At 34.6% G+C, this 18,149-nt stretch overlaps 1 pseudogene; it reads left to right on the top strand.

Annotated features, from left to right (window-relative positions):
* Window positions 1-18,149, top strand: part of LOC111718584 — a 131,672-nt pseudogene that overhangs the window by 83,776 nt on the left and 29,747 nt on the right.

Below are 18,149 nucleotides of genomic sequence, written 5' to 3'. Positions count from 1 at the left end.
ACCTATAGGGATCCTATTGAATTGACTTTATACACAAGAAGTAATATAGTTTTAATAAGTTAAGGATAATCTAGAATATTCACCAGGCCAAATTCTGATGGAGACATTCCAAAAAAAATCAAGGTCACCATGAGTCATTTTTCTAGCATGGTTCCACAGAGGAAAAGTTACAAAGAGCTCTGAGGATACCAGTAGCATGGCCATATAGAACTCTCCACAGCATAGGAAAAGATTGTCCACAGGTGCAATAGTAAATCCCCAACCCATGTAGGATACCCTAGATGTAATTGAGGACAAAATGACGAAAATAGGCATCAACTGGGAATTTTGCCACCTACAACCCAGTTTTAGGTCTTAGATCCAAGGTAAGACATGCTTTCAAGAATGGAATCCCAGATAGGAATATACTGAGAAGGAGCAAATTCAGAAGCAAATAAAATTGGTATGGCTTAGACTCCTAGGCACAGAATAGAGTTTCAGTTCCGGCTTCTAGCTCAGACTGAAGACTGCAGAGGAATAATTAGGACAGAAATCCCAGACCAAAAGGATTCTGCAGTTCTGTCACTCTGAAAAAGCATTTTCCCTGCTAACTGATAGAGGCTGAGTTCAGCAGCAGTCTACTTTGTTCAGAACCAAACAAAAATAATGAATTTGCAGAATTCAGGCAAAGGGGTAGTAATAAGATTTTGCCCTGTTTCGGAACATTTTTAGAACACTGAAAGCCTGAAGGTCCTTAGCAGTCTTAAGGAACAGTAGAGCTGTTCTGCAAATCCCTGAATAATAATATACTCATTACTACAAGAAAAAAGCATCATGACCAATCCTGACCTTCCCTCCAGAAGCCCTAATATCAAGTCTGAAGTAATTAAACAGGCTAAAATAATGAGCAGACTTAAAAAAAAAAAAAACATCAAAAAGCACTATTATCAAAAGCTATTATTGTGACAGGGAAGCTTAAAACACAAAAAATCATAAGAAAAAATTTACTCCAAAACATCCACAAAGTCACAAAGAAAAAATTAGTTTGGGCATAAATTCAGATAAACTTCCTGGGAGAGATAAAGCAAGAGCAAAAAAAGGGGTAAAAGTTTAAAATGTTTCTTTTAATGAAATATGAGCAATAGAGGAAAAGAAATAAGCATGGAAGAAAGAATTTGAAAAAAATTAACAATTTTTGCACAAAAGGTATAAAACCTTTCTTAAACAACAAGCACCTTGAAAATTAGAATGGATCAAAGACAAGCCAGTGATATAACACAGAATATTTTAAAAAATCAAAAGACTAGAAAAAATAAAAGAAAACTAAGGTATTTTATAGTAAAAATAACTGATCTGGAAAACAGAGTAGAAAATAATATATAGACATTGGACTACCTGAATGGCATAACTGAAAAAAAAAAGATCCTACATATCAAACTTCAAGAAATCTTAAAAGAAAACTGCCCAAACCTCTTAGAACCATAGGGCAAAGTAAAAAAAGACAAAATCCACAGGTTTCCCCCAAAAGAAAACTCCAAAAATCAAAATCCAGAACTTCATTATCAAATAAAAAATATCAAAAGAACCTAGAAAAAATAATTCAAGTACAAAAGTGCCACAGCAGCCACCAATGTAAAAAAAAAGTGATGAGCTTGGAATAAGGTATTCTAGAAGCCAAAGAATATGATCCTATAGCAAAGAATAATTTACCCAGAAAAACTGAAAATAAGGTTACAGTGGCGGGAGTGAGGTGTGGAAGTATGGGTGGGGAAATGGAATGGATTTTTAATGAAACAGAAGACTTCCAAGCATTCCTAAGGACAAGACAAGAACTGCATAGAAACTTTGAAGTTTGAAAACGGAATTAAGAGAAAAAAAGGTAAACATAAATAAGCAATTATAAGGGACTAAACAAGGACAAACTAGAAACATTCAAATATGAGAACTTGGTATATGTGTCCTCTCTGAATATTGTCATTATTAGGGGTCACAGTGAGAGTTTAATTAGTTAGAAGGCTGGGAGCAGTTCCATTAGGTATGAATTTGAAAAGATGAAAGGAAAGAGAAGAGGAGAGCAAAAGGAAGTTTAGAAAACATTATCTCATCTAATCAGGTGTGCAAATAGATATCAATAGAAGAAAGGAGGGGGGAAGCCTCTAATACCTGAACCTCACTCATATATGAACTAATTAAAGGAAGGAAGAATACACACACACATACTTGGGTACAGAAATACATGTCACTTAATGAGGAAATAGGAGAGAAAGTGTGAAATAAGGAAGGATTAGTCCTAAACAAAACAACTTCTGACTAAGGATTTAACTAAAATATTTAGAGCTCTTTTTGAGATGATAAAGAATGGGATCCTGATTGGAGGTGTCCATAAATGGAGGAATGGCTGAACAAGTTATAGTATGTAAATGTGATGATGAAATTCTATTGAGTTGTAAGAAATGGTGGTAAGGATAGTTTCAGAAAGCTTGTGTAAACTGATGCAAAGAAGAAAATGGAGGACAATTTATCCAATGATAACAATATGATAAAGACAGACAACTTCGAAACGATTTGGAACTCTGATGTAATGATTAACCACAATTTCAGGAATTATTTAAATTTACCTACCTCCTGAAAGAGAAGTGAAGGAATAGGACTACAGAATAGACTATTTTTTAAACATGAGCAATGTGGAAATTTGTTTTGCTTAACTATACATGTTTGTAACAAGAATGTTGTTTTTCTTTCACTCTGACTGGTGGGACAGGAAGGGAGAGAAGGTAGATTTTTGCTGATTGAAAGAAATACTTTTCTTACTGCTTGCATAACATATGAAATAGCTGGGCTATTTTCTTCACATAAAAATAGAACTAATTTTCTATGAATGTTTTGATTAAGTTTTTTGGCATAAAGACTATATGAATATTCAGAAATCCCCCAGAGGTTGGAAACTGCACTTCTATGGAATGGCAAGATTTATGTTGCAGACTCATTTTTAAGAGAATTCCTTTGAAAACTTTAAACTGAGAATGATTCTATGAGTTCCTAAGAGCACATAGGGATTTGAAATTCTCAAAAATCTGTAACTTTGTTATTTTATCTCCTTTAAAAATGATGGGCTTGGGGCAGCTAGGTGGCACAGTGGATAGAGCACCAGGCCTGAAGTCAAAAGGATCTGAGTTCAAATGTGACCTCAGACACTTAACACTTCCTAGCTGTGAGACCCTGGGCAAGTCACTTAACACCAATTGCCTCAGGGGAAAAAAAAAGATGGGCTTATTCCTTGATATGGTTCTGATCCCCCAAAGCACAAACCTGTCTTATGAAATGGTTTCCTCAGAATTGACCTACCTTTATTTATTGCAAAGAATTCTCTTCTTAAATTAAAATACTATACTTAACTTAAGTCCATGGTATTTAAAATAACCAGTTTGTACTACAACCATTCTGGAGATCAGTTTGGAATTATGCCTAAGGTCTGTAAATTCATCCATACCCTTTGACCCAGAAATAGCACTACTAAGTCTGTATCCAAAGAGATCCAAAAAAAAAAGGTTGGGGTGGGGGTGGTGGAAAGGACCTTTACACAAAACCTTTCTGATTTCCCCTGCTGCTAGTGCTCTCCCTTAATTACCTTGTATTTCTTTGATATATTTATAAAATGCAACTTCCTTGAGGGCAGAGATTCTATCTTTTTTGTCTTTTTTTTCTCTAGCAGCCATCACTGAGCTTAACACAAAGCAGACACTTAAATGTTTGTTGATTAATTGATAGTGCTTCTTAGACACTCGTCAGGACTGTACTTTATATTGCTGACACTGGATTTTATCTGCATGTATATATATATAGTGGAAAGAATGATGAATTTAGGAGTAAGGACAGTTCTGTATTTGAATCTTACCTTTTATAGTACCTGTGTATAGACAAGATAGTAACTCCTGTAAGCCTGGTTTCCTTAGCTATAAAACAAAGAACATAGCTATTAAATGAAATGATCAGAATCAGGATTTCATTGTACATAAAAACAGCAAGATTATATGATGATTAATTCTGATGGATATGGCTCTTCTCAACAACGAGACAATTCAAGCCAATTCCAATGATCTTGTAATGATGAGAGTCATCTACACCCAGAGTGAGGCCTGTGGGAACTAAGTGTGGAGCACAACATAGCATTTTCATTTCTTTTGTTGTTGTTTGCTTGAATTTTATTTTCTTTCTCATTTTCCCCCTTTTTGATCTGATTCTTCTTGGGCAGCAAAATAATTGTATAAATGCATACACCTATATTGGATTTACATATATTTTTTACCATGTTTGACATATATTGGATTACTTGTCATCTAGAGGAAGGGGTGGGAAGAAGGGGGAGAAATTGGAAAACAAGGTATTGCAAGGGCCAATGGTGAAAATTATCCTTTCATTATGTTTTGAAAATAAAAAGCTTCAAAAAAAAACCAAACCATAATATTTGTAGTACCTACTTCAGAGATTTGTTGGAAAGATCATAAGAGATAAAGTATATAAAGCTCTTTGCTAGCTATAAAATATTCAAATCTATCAATAATCTCATTGGTGTGAATGTTCACTCCAAGAATAAAAATCATAATTCATCCTTAACTTTATCTTGTATAATTCTTATCTATGTCTTTTGATAAGTGTGACCCAGCGGATACACTGAATGAGTTGTGGAGATCATTTTATTTCTTTTGACATCTTGAGAATATGGAGAATACTACTGATTACCCAGTCGCAGGGGTCCTCAAACTTTTTAAATAGGGGGCCAGCTCACTGTCCCTCAGACTGTTGGAGGGCCGGACTATAGTAAAAATAAAAACTTTGTTTTGTGGGCCTTTAAATAAAGAAACTTCATAGCCCTGGGTGAGGGGGATAATCGTCCTCAGCTGCCGCATCTGGCCCGCGACTGTAGTTTGAGGACCCCTGCTACCACTTGCTCTCATCATATGAACAGTCTAGCTTTTTTCCTCTATCATTGATATAATAAGTTATTCCTATCTACTATGACCCTTTCCCTTACTACCCAGTGATTTTATTTTGTTATCATTTAGTCCTTTTCAGTAGTGTCCAACTCTTCAAAGGAGAGGTGATATATGTTGGGAATTTTGTTGTTGTTGTTGTTATTGTTGTTCACAAATGATTGTGCATTCAACAAAGCCTCTAAAGTTGAACTGCAACAAAGTATGGATTGCTTCTCTGCTACTTGTGCGAGTTTTGAACTACCAATTAACAACCAAGAAAACATAGGCATTCTGTTAGTTAACACCATCCATGCATATGTGAAACCATTCTTTTATATCAAAAGGAGAAATTTTGAATGTTATAAATAAGTTAATTTAATTTGGCAGTATACTTTCCAGGAATGTACACATAGATGATAAAGTTGATACACACATCACCAGAGCTAACACAGTGTTTGTTGGGAAGCTCCAAGGGAAAGAAGAGGTATGAGACTGCCTACCAGGCTGAAGGCCTACAAAGCTATTGTATTGACATTGTGGTAGGTCTATGAAATCTGGAAAGTGCAAGTGCCAAGTCAGGAAATGGAATCATTTCCATTTGAATTGACTTAGGGAGATTCTGAAGATCATCTGACAAGATAAGGTACTAGATGTTTTTTTCTCAAAGAATACCATGCCATCAGGGAGGTGATGCCATGACATACAAGTAAACTGAATTTAAGTGAGAGAGGACTGTGCAAGGTCACCTGCTTCACTTTCCCCTCCAGAGACAGCTAGGTTTAGTGGCCAGATATAGATCAAGATGACTGGAGATGGTTCTGGATGAAGGTATTAGATACTGAGGTCATTTTTTAAGCTAAACTAACAAGCATTTAAAATCTATTGTAGAGAGCACAGCTCCAATGGATTGATCACATTGTTTGAATGCCAAGTATACATTTTCCTAAAAGACTATTTTATGAAGAATTCATGGAAAGAAAGCACTCACACTGTGATCAGAAGAAGTGATATATCAAGACACTCTCAAGGTCTCTCTGAAGAATTTTGGAACCACTTGTGTGACATGGGAGATACGGTAAAGGACTGTTCAATATAATGTACCCACATAAAGGAAGGCACTGTGTTCTATGAGTGAAACAGAATTGCAGTAGTTCAAAAGAAATTTGAGATGTACAGATTTAGAGACATCTCCACCCTAAATGTTTGAAAAACATTGAAAAACTAAACAAAAATACCAAGAACAACCTCTGAGAAGGTTAAAAGAAATAGTGTAGGACCTCTGAATTCTGTTGTGTAGTTAATCTGAATAGCCTTGGCTTCATGTGTACTTATTGAATATGCTGATTATTCCCACTAAATTTATTTTTGTAATAGGGAGTACCATTAGCCTTAGGAGTACGACTAACAGCTAACATCACTGCTGACCACCTCCTAAAACACCTGATCAGTTCAGCCGCCTTAGCACTCATCCATCAGCATGGCGCTGTCATCAATCACATTCATCATCCTCTGTCTTCTCACAATCCTAGAACAGGCTGTAGCCAGGTTTAAGGGAATAGAATGGGGGGAAACTATTTTTGTCACTAGTATTCATGCTATGTCATTTCAATATATTCTTTGCCTTTAGTTAAATACATCAACTGGGTGACTGTTAAAGATGAAATTATTAATGGACATTTCCAAGCTACAATTTTGGGAGTATGAACCCACAAAGTTTTTCAAACCTGGTGTAGTTATCTACTAGAGTGCCCAGCCTGTGACTTAAATTTGAGGGACAGTACCCCAGAAGAGACATTATAAATACTTGTTCTAGCTTACATGAATTAATGCTAAGTAAAATGAGCAGAACTAGAAGATCATTATACACGGCAACAAGATTATACGATGATCAACTCTGATGGCTTCAACAATGAGAGAATTCAAAACAGTTCCAATTGTTCAATAAACGAAGAGAACCAGCTACACCCAGAGAGAGAACACTAAGAAATGAGTGTGGACCACAACATAGCATTTCCACTCTTTATGTTATTGTTTGCTTGCATTTTTGTTTTCCTTCTCAGGTTTTTTTTTCTTTCTATCCAATTTTTCTTGTGCAGCAAAATAACTGTATAAATATGTATACATATATTGGATTTAATATATACTTTAACATATTTAACGTGTATTGGACTACATGCCATCTAGGGAAGGGGGAGGGGAAAAGTTGGAACACAAGGTTTTGCAAGGGTCAATGTTGAAAATTTACTCATGCATATGTTTTGTAAATAAAAAGCTATAAAATAAATAGATGCTTGTTCTACAGTATCATATTAAATATTAAATAAGATAACATTTGAAAAGAACTTTGTATTCAGTCAATAAACATTTATTAAGCAAGTCAGGCAATGTGTTAAACACTAAGGATATAAATATGAAGAAAAATAAAAAGATGATCCCTGCCTTCAAAGAGCTTACAATCTTATGGAACAAGACAATAAATAAAAGAGGAGAGAAGAGGAAGGCACTAGAGACCATGTTGGAGAAGTCCAAAGGAGAACAACCAAGTGGGGAATGAAAAAAATGACTGCCCTAGGAGGTCTTTTTAAATAGACTGGAAAAAGCTCTTCAACTGGAAAGACCCCAGGGAGAAAGGTTACTGATGGTATGAGTACCATAGAAGCTCATGTCAAAATAAGATCTTATCTATTAAGGCTAATCTACATTCATATGAAAAAATGCTCTAAATCACTATTGATTAGAGAAATGTGAATTAAAACAATTCTAAGGTATCATGTCACACTTCTCAGATTGGCTAAAATGATAGAAAAAGATGATGATAAATGTTGTAGGGGAAGTGGGAAAACCAGGATAGTAATGCATTACAGATAGAGGTGTGAATTAATCTAGCTATTCTGGAGAAAAATTTCTAAGTATGCCCAAAGGGCTATCAAACTGTGCATACCCTTTGATTTAGCAATGTCACAACTGGATCTGAATCCCAAAGAGATCATAAAGGAGGGGAAAGGACATACATATGCAAAAATGTTTGTCACAGAAACATTTGTGGTGGCAAAGAATTAGAAACTGAGGAAATGTCCATCAGCTGGGCGATGGTAGAATAAGTTATAGTATATAAATGCAATAGAATATTATTGTTTTATAAGAAATGATGAACAGACATTTCAGAAAAGCCTGGAAATACTTATATGAACCAATACTGAATGAAATGAGTAGAACCAAGAAAACACTGTACATAATAGTAACAAAATTATGTGATGATCAGTTTTGATGGACTTAACTTTTCAACAATGTGATGATTCAAGGCAATTCCATAGACTTGGGATAGAAAAAGTCATTGCCAAAGAACTGTGCAAATGGAATGTGGATTGAAGCATAGTATTTTCACCTTTTTTTGTTTGCTTGCTTTCTCTTTCTCATCTATTTTTGTTCTGGTTTTTCTTTTACAATGTGAAAATATGGAAATATATTTAAAAGGATTGTGCATGTATAATCTATATCAGATTGCTTGCTCTCTTGGGGAGGGGAAGATAAGAAAGGGAGAGAGAAAAAAATTTGGAACACATAATCTTTTTTTTTTTGTTTCTTTTAAATTTTCAAAACATAAGCATTAATAGTTTTTAACATTTACTCTTCAAAATCTTGTGTTTCAAGTTTTTTTCTCTCTCCCCGCCCCCAGTGGCAAGTAATCCAATATATGTTAAACATGTGCAATTCTTCTATATTTCCACAATAATTATGCTGCACAAGAAAAATCAGATCAAAAGGGGGGGCGGAATGGGAAAGAAAATAAAATGCAAGCAAATAACAGCAAAAAAAGTAAAAATACTATTTTGTGATCCACACTCAGTCCCCACAATCCTCTCTCTGGATGCAGATGACTCTCTCTCTATCACAAGACCATTGGAACTGTCCTGAATCATCTTGCTGTTGAAAAGAGTCATGTCCATCAGAATTGATCATCATATAATCTTCTTGTTGCTGTGTACAATATTCTCTTGGTTCTGTTTACTTCACTTAGCGTCAGTTCATGTAAGTCTTTCCAGGCCTCTCTGAAATCATTCTGCTAATTGTTTCTATAGAACAATAATATTTCATAACATTCATATGTCATAACTTATTCAGCCTTTCTCCAACTGATGGGTATCCACTCAGTTTCCAGTTCCTTGCCACTATAAAAAGGTCTGTTACAAACAATTTTTCACATGTGGGTCCTTTTCCATTTTTTGTAATCTTTTTGGCTTAGAGGCAGAGTAGAGACATTACTGATAAAAGGGTATACACAGTTTGATAGCCCTTTGGGCATAGTTCCATATCATTCTCCAAAATGATTGGATCAGTTCACAACTCTATCAAAAAGTATTACTGTCCCAATTTCCCCACATCTTCTCCAATATTCATTATTATCTTTTCCTGTCACCTTAGCCAATTTGAGAGTTATGTAGTGGTACTCAGAGTTGTCTTAATTTGCATTTTTCTGATCAACAGTGATTTGGAGCATTTTTCATGTGACTAGAAATGTTTTTAATTTCTTCATCCCAAAATTGTCTGTTCGTATCCTTTGACTGAATGGCTTATTTATAATTTTATAGTAAATAAAATTAATAAATTTGATATAAATTTGAGTATATTCTCTATAAATTTTTAAAATGAAACCTTTAATAAGAACCCCTGGATGTAAATTTTTTTTTCCTATTCCCTTCTAATCTTGTCTGCATTGGTTTTGTTTGTATAAAACCTTTTAATTTAACATAATAAAAATTATCCATTTTGCATTCCATAATATACTTTAGTATTTCTTTGGCCACAGATTTCTTCCTTCTTCACAGATCTGAGGGATAGATTATCCTTTGTTCTTCTAATTTGCTTATTATATCATTCTTTATGTCTAAATCACGAACCCATTTAGACCTTATCTTGGTAAGGATATTAGGTGTTAGTATAGTTTCTGACATACTAATTGAAATTAATAATCTTTCAAAAATGAATGTTGAAAGCTATCTTTACATGTAACTGGAAAAATAAAATATCATTGAGAAAAAATTTTAACTAAAAATTATTTTTAAAAGACAGAATACTAAGCTATATATCAAATTGTTTATTGTCTCAAGAAGAGGGGAGAAGAGGAAGGAAAAGAATTTGGAACTTAAATTTGTTTAAAGTAAATATTAAAAATCATCTCTATATGTAATTGGGAGGAAAATAAAATATTCAGAAAGAAAAAAAAACTAATCTTAGAAGAATCAGAAGATCTTATTCTGGGTCTAGCTTAGTGTGTGACACACTTCTATACTCAGGTTTTAGTTTTCTTATCAATAAAATGGATATAACATAGGTCCTATCTACTTTGTAAGGTGTTTGTTTTGAAAATTATGTGAGATAATAAATGTGAAAGTGCTTTGAAAAAATATCAGAAAATAGTTCATTCTACCGAGGCTAGACTTTACCTAGATGAAGCTATTATAGGGGAAAGATAACCCTGAAGAATATATACAGTAAGGAATTTGTAAAGTAGAACTGGAAGGGACCTCAAAGACCATCTAGTTCAATCACATCATTTTTCAGACAAGGAAACCAAAGCAGAGAAGGGTTAAATGAGTTCCTAAGGTCATGTAATAAAGCTGGGATTTGAACTGTGATTCTCTGATTCAAAGGAGAATATATAGCTGTACAGCTGAATAACCACCCAAGAAATCCAATTCAATTCAAGGAACACTTATTAATACAGAATTCATTCTCCTGGATTATACTCTTCTCTGAAGGCATTTCACTTCTCTAGGCCTCAGTTTTCACATCTGTAAATTGAATGTATTAAGCTACATCATCTATATAGTTCCTACCACACCTAAACTCTATAAATTAAATAGCTCAGTTGATCAACAAGTATTTATTTTCAAAATGTATGCAGACAGTTTTCAACATTCATGCTTGTAAAACCTCAATAAGTATTTATTAATAGTCTTATTGATTGCTTGAAAAGTTCCTTGGTCTTCATGGAAATTAACTAGGTTTAGATATTGTTTCCAAGTGTCTCTAAAAATGTTAGTGAGATTTTTAACAGGGAAGCACTATAGTTTCCTCATGTTTGAATTGAGAATATGCTCTGCTTTACCAGTATATATCAACTTCCCCCAACCCAGTCAGCACAAAGACTAGACATTTCCAGTGAGCCTCCTAACAGAGAAAGGAGCAGTCTGTCTTCAGGCATCTCTAGATTGTCTTGGTGTTTCCTGCTCCCACACCTGCTTAGGCCTGAATTACTGTTAACATTTTACTAAACATTTTTATGAGAGGGCCATCTTAACAACTTCCAGGGAAATAATTCCCGCCTCCCACTATAGGCCCCCCTTTCCCCACCACTGGCCTATTCAATGGGAACAATTCCATCTCTGGTTTTATGTATTTGGCATAAACATTTCTTACAGCTCATAAACACCTTTGCCATTTATCAGTGTCATGAAAGATGTTTATGGTCTGAATATGAAAACGAAGAGGGAATTCATGTTTAAGTAAACAGACTGTTATGCTTTTTTAAAAGAAATATTTCTCCAAATGGGCATACAAGTGTGCAGATGTGTCCACGTTTATGTCTCTCTCTCGATACATACACATACCTATATTCTCCACTCTGAATATAATTTATTGCTCAAAGTGTTTAATATAATTCAGTAAAAGCCCTAGTCTTGCAATTTCAAACAGCTGCTAGCTTCCTGTTTGCCTACTTTTTATAGCAATATTCCCTTGCAAAATGGAGGGAAAACAATTTTTTTTTTAAAAAAAAGCAACTTTGGGCAAAGCAGGAGGTTAATAAAAATCCAGTTTGTCGCTTCAGAAGTAATCTCCTCCCACCCCCCAGTGCATAAGCAGGCTTCCTCTGTCAAAGCCCAAAAAAGTTCCTTTGTATTGACAGATGCCATTTGTTCATTTACGATGTGATAATCAAAACCTTCGGCGTTACTGAATGTTATTCTTTTCCTTTCTTGACAGGAGGGCACCAAATGGTTTGTAGTCCACTCAGCAGGCATTTTTCATTAGAGATGATAAGTTTAAGATGAACTATGTTAGAGAACAGGAGTTTAAAAAAGGTGCAGAGTTAGTCAGAAAATAAAAACATCTATCCCTGAGTACATCCTACTGCTTATGAACTGAGGAAATGGCATAGAGTATTCTACATTTACTTTTGCATAGCAGATGCATTTGAAATGCCTTCCTTGTATGCAGTAACAGCAATATTGTTTTAAGAACAACTTTGAGCAAATAAGTCATTTTGATTTTTACAATTACCCAAAATAATTACAAAAGACATATGAAGGAAGGCATTATCCGCATCCAGAGAAAGAACTAACAAATAGAAGTGTGTGTGGAATGGTTTTACATATATATATATACACATTTGAATCTAATGTAGCCAGCTTTAGAGTGGGAAGGAAAGAAAAGAAAAAAAAGAAAAAAAGACATTCACATGGGAACTTTATTATATATTTGTAAGGAATAGAAAATTGTATATAATAGATTTGTAATTCCATATGCAATCATCTTTTTCATTATGCTATGTTATGGAAATGCTTGTTTTATTCCATAAATTAAATTTTTAAAAATGCTTTCCTTTTACACACATGCACAGCCTGATAAACATTTCTTTTATTCATAATGCCATGCATTCAGACTTTTGCTCTCCTAAATCTGTTTATATTTAACTCTGAAGTTAGACACCTAAATATTATCACCTATCTTTTCAGGGGAGGGAGGGAGTTGTCCATTTCTTGAGAGATAGCATATCCTGATGAATAGAGAGCTAGTCACAGAGGTAGGATGGTGGTTGTTGTCCTTCCTCCTCAAAAAGGACTAAAATGACATCATGATATCAGGGTCAGTGTACAATGTGTCCAACTGTGGTTGATCAGACCAAAATGAGCTTAAAAAGCTCTATCACAGATCAGGCATATATATGAACATGAGCCATGAAAACCTAGGTGCAGATCTGACCTCTGACATTTGTGACCAAGGGCCAGTTTCCCAACCTCTCAGCACTCTATCAGTAGAGTAGAATGCACTAATAAACCAATAAAGAAACTAATTCCTGTGGGATGGAGATTGACTTTAAAACTACAAATTAACATTATCTGTGGTGTATAGTATTTGCATTTATTTTGTTAAATGTTTCCCAACTACATTTTGGGTAACAAACTAGAAACAGCCAAGAAATCTCTTACATCCCTCCTTTCTTGAAAAAAATATATTTTGAGTATGATGCAATCTATATTTCAAATTACTGTCAAGTTGAAAATAATGTTTACACTGATCATTTATAAGCAACATAATTTCCCCTTCAACTGCTTTTTAATAAAACTCTGTACAAAAATATAAACCATAAATACTGCTACCTATTAGTAGCTAGAAATTATATATATATATATATATATATATATATAATATAATATAAACATATTCCTTAACAGACTGCAACAGTCTCATACTTTTTTTTAAATAGTTATCCTTTGAGCCTAATTTGTGGTGGTTTACTATTTTAAAAGCCATTTTCACCTAAAGTAGTTTTTCTTCTCACAAGAAAACAGTGACTGCCTTTCTCTAACTAATTTTGAATCAATATCTCATCATTGGTTTTCTAAATTATTGCCCCTTCCTAAAAACAAAACAAAAAAATCCAGAGCTTCTCAGTAGCCTAAAGGATGGAATAGTAATCCTGGGGAAATGATTTGTGGAGCACATTTCTCAGAGACTCATTCTCCTTTCATCTGCTCTCAGTTACTAGGAGACTTCTGAAAATCGGTTTTGTAGCTGTAATAAAATTCATTCTGTGGCCTAGCAAACACACCAAATGGTGAGCCCAATTTAGAATCACATAGAACAAAGAGAAAAATCATAAGTTTTCTCAGGGAACCAAAAAAAAAAAAATAATTTGCCTTTAATAAAGTGCCTTGAACATAATAGGAGCTCAATAAATATTTGTCGTATGAAATGGAATAAATTGAATTTGTTCTCTGGGGAAGGGAGGAAAGAGATAGAGAAGAAAAAGAAAATCACATCACACACACAAAAAAAAAAAAAAAAAAAAAAAGAAAGAAAAGAATGTGTCTCTTTGTCTGGTTCACCTTTGGACATGAATACTCAGCAGAGGCAAACAAGCCCCATTTCAGAAAGGAAATCAATCTATGAAAATGCAACCTTCACATTTCATGATTTAACACTCATAAAATCAGATAGTAAACATTATTCTCCATGTGAACATTCACCTTATAAGAAACCAAAAAGACAGAAATGAGCTTCAAATTGAAGGGGTTATTTTTAGACAACTCTGTCATCTGGGAGCTGATAGATCCAAGGGTCAAAGGCCACTGATGGATAGAAAGAAAATTAATGCCTTGCTAGGAGCCTCTAAGTATAGCTAGCATTCATCAGGACAATTCTTTTTAAGATGTTTGAAAGGTTGCTATATTAATCCAACTTGTACTAAAAATATGAATCTAAAATATTAAGACCATAGCTATATTTTTAGAGATAGAAAGGAATTCTGCATTTATTTCCAGAGTCCTACCAACAGATTCAAAAGGACTGGCTAATTTACAATGAAATCATAGACTTTTGGAAATGGAAGGGACTTTAGAATATATTGAAGAGAATATGAGTGCTGAGAGAGATCTTACATAAAACTGAATTCAACTCATTCATTATACTGAGAAAAATTAAGCTAGAGAGAGGAAGTCAATTTTCTAAGATCATACAATTGATCTACAGTTAGAGCTAGGTTTTGAACTTGGGTCACTCATTTCTTATCAGGTAGCTTCTTGCTGATCAGTCTAATAATGGTATCAATAACAACAAAAATTATCTCTTTACATGAAGCTTCAACTTTTTTATTCTGTGATTCTTTTATTGGGATTGGCAATGGAGTACTCTGCATATAATACTGAAGAAGTAAGATCCACTGTAGCAAAGGAAATTTTGACCATTATCCAGAAAGCTCAAAATAAAAAAAAGCATTACAGCTGAGCTAATGTCAGGTAAGGGAATAACACTTACCAGAGCAAGTGAGCAAGGTTAATATGAATCATTAATTTAAAAATTAATGTGAATTTGTCCAATTTTATTTACCTTGAAATAATTGCCTTGGCAGTATATCATTTGAGTCTCAGCAAAAAGTTGTAGAAGAGGATTTGAACTTCAAAATTGTGCATTCAAATCCCAGCTTAGCCACTTATTATTTCTGTGATCCTGGACAAGTATTATTTGTCCTTTGTTCTCAAAGAGGAGCATGACATCAGGGAGGTAATTCTGTGATACATAAATAAGTGAATTGGACTTTAGTGGGGAGGGATGTGCAAAATCATCACGCTCCTCCAGAGCCATCTGGGTTCAGTGGCAAGATATAGATCCTGAGCGAGTAATTTCATTTCAATAGGCCTCATTGTTTTTCCCCAGAGATATTCTCTGTTCTATGTTTTAAAGTCTTCTCTACCCGTAATGGTCTATGATTGTTTCATTGTAAATTAGTCAATTCTTATGAATCTGTCAACATTTGTAAAGTGTTCAACTAAGTGTTCATTTAATGATGAAGTCAGGTCTTTGAATTACTAGGACTTCGACTCATTTTTGGAAGTTATACCTATTTCTGATACCAACGTATTTATAAATCCACCATATTTATAAAACCACCAAATCATACTTTAACATAGTGTGTATAAACAAATTTGTAGGTACCACATTAAAAAAGTGTAATATGCTTGCACTGTTTAATCTTTTCCACTTCACAGAACCCAAAATGGCTTCACATAAACATTTCTTCTGAACCTAAATGGATAGAAATGGCCACAAGACTTTAATTCCTTTTGCCTTTGATCTCCCACTTCTGTGGGAGTTTTTCAGTTCTCTGAAAAGGCCGTTATTGTGTGAAAAGGCCGTTATTGTCTGAAAAGGCCGTTATTGTGGTCACACCCTCACTATGGCAGAATGATGTCATGCATTCTGAAAGTGTATGGGAGGACCCATCTTGTATCATCATCATTTTGCAGAGCTCAGTGTAAACAGGATTGTTAGGAGATATATATGTGTGTGTGTGCGTGTGCGTGTGCATGTGTGTATACATATATACATACACAAACACACATACACACACACACACACACATTATATATAAATATATCATGAAAAAATAGGTCAGTATTGCTGAAAGAATGCTGGACTGGTAAGTTAAGTGACCAAGTTTCTAGCTTTGTCTCTATTGCTTATTACCTATATGATTAATCAGTTAATAAGCATTTATTAAATAGCTACTTGTGTCAGGCATTGTACTAAGGGCTGGAGATAAAAAGAAAGGTAAAAGACTCTCAAAGGACTCACACTCTAATGAGGGAGACAAAATACAAACAATCGTGTTAAACTGCAGATATTCAGCAGAGCAATGGAACTAGAATCAAGAAAGACTCTTGTTTAGGGTGGGATTGTAGCTGAGACTTGAAGAAAGCCAGGAAGGTCAGGAGAGAATTCCAGTCATGAGGGACTGCCAAGGAAAATGCCCAGAGCTGGGAATATCTTATTGAAGCAACAGTAAGAAACCCAGTGTCACTGAATGGAAAGACATTGTGTGTTTGGAGAGAGGAATTATAAAGGACTTTAAAAGCCAAACAGAGGATTTCATATTTGATCCTGGAGGCAAAGGGAATCACTGGAGTCTACTGAGTAGGAAGTATGATGTGTCTAAATTTTGCTTTAGAAAGATCACTATGACAGCTCAAAGGAGGATAAATCAGAGTGAGGAAAAACTTGTGACAGGGAGGCCAAGTAGCTGGCAATTACAGTTAAGTCCAGGCATGAAATGATGAGGGCCTATATCAAAATAATGGCAATAAAGTGAAATGAGCAGGACCAGGAGATCATTGTATACTTCAACAACGATACCATATGAGGATGTGTTCTGATGGAAGTGGATTTCTTTGACAAAGAGAAGATCTAACTTGGTTTCAATTGATCAATGAAGGACAGAAGCAGCTACATCCAAAGAAAGAACACTGGGAAATGAATGTAAACTGTTTGCATTTTGATTCTTCTTCTCGGGTTATTTTTATCTTCTGAATCCAATTCTTCCTGTGAAACAAGAGAACTGTTCGGTTCTGCACACATATATTGTACGTAGGATATACTGTGACATATTTAACATGTATAGGACTGCTTGCCATCTGGGAGAGGGGGTGGAGGGAGGGAGGGGAAAAGTCGGAACAGAAGTGAATTGAAGGGATAATGTTGTTAAAAAAAAAAAAATTACCCAGGTATAGGTTCTGTCAATAAAAAGTTATAATTATTAAAAAAAAAAAAAGAATAATGACAATACCAGAAAAGAGAAATGAGAATTTAAAAAAGATGTTATAAAAGTAAACTTTTTTTTCTTTCTTTGTTTTGCACATGGCTAATGTGAGCATTTGCTTTCCATGACTACACATATTTATCACCAGTTTTGTGTTTCTTGCTTTCTCAATTGTTGGGATAAGGGAGAGAGAAAATTTGGAATTGCAAATAAAAATGAAATTGAATTAAAAAAAAAAAAAAAGAAAGAAATAGCAGTTCTAGACTTTCAGTCAAAATGGCTACCTGAATGGGAATCAGACCATGCAACTCTCTCAGAAGTACTACACCAAAGTTCTAAACTGCACTAGCTTGAATAATAAATGAGAAGTCCAATGGAAACCTAATGTCAGTGCAGTGTCATGTCCCAGCATAATCAGAGATGGGTCAGAAACATGGATAGCCCACAAGGCTCTCTATAGATGTTACAAGAGCAAAGGGTTTCTCATGAAAAAACCTAAAGGTAGTCAGAAATTATCATGGTTGTTAGAAATTCCAAGGGTGGGAACATTGGAGACTTCAGGGAATATACTGAGCAATAGGCAATAATAAGGAAAATGCTACAGCATTAATATCTCTATGGTCCAGGCCCAAAAATTATAGGCTCCCTAATAATCTATCCTGAGGACCTAAAAAGGCCTTGACTTCAAAGACTCATCTCATTCTCAGGAGGTAGAAGTCAATAAAGGAACCCAGGTGATCCAGAGTAAAACTATTCAAGGTTAATCACTACACCCAGAAGTGCAAAAGGGAATGAAACCTGATCTTAATACAAAGCCCTAGATCAGAAACTAATACTGGAGTGTGGTGTTCTTTTTCCAAAACACAGCCAGATGATAAAAG

This window comes from Sarcophilus harrisii, chromosome 2 (assembly GCF_902635505.1).
Source record: "Sarcophilus harrisii chromosome 2, mSarHar1.11, whole genome shotgun sequence".
Classification (NCBI taxonomy): Eukaryota; Metazoa; Chordata; class Mammalia; order Dasyuromorphia; family Dasyuridae; genus Sarcophilus; species Sarcophilus harrisii.
Note: the sequence above shows the minus strand (reverse complement) of the source record. Positions and strands in the feature narration are given on the sequence as shown.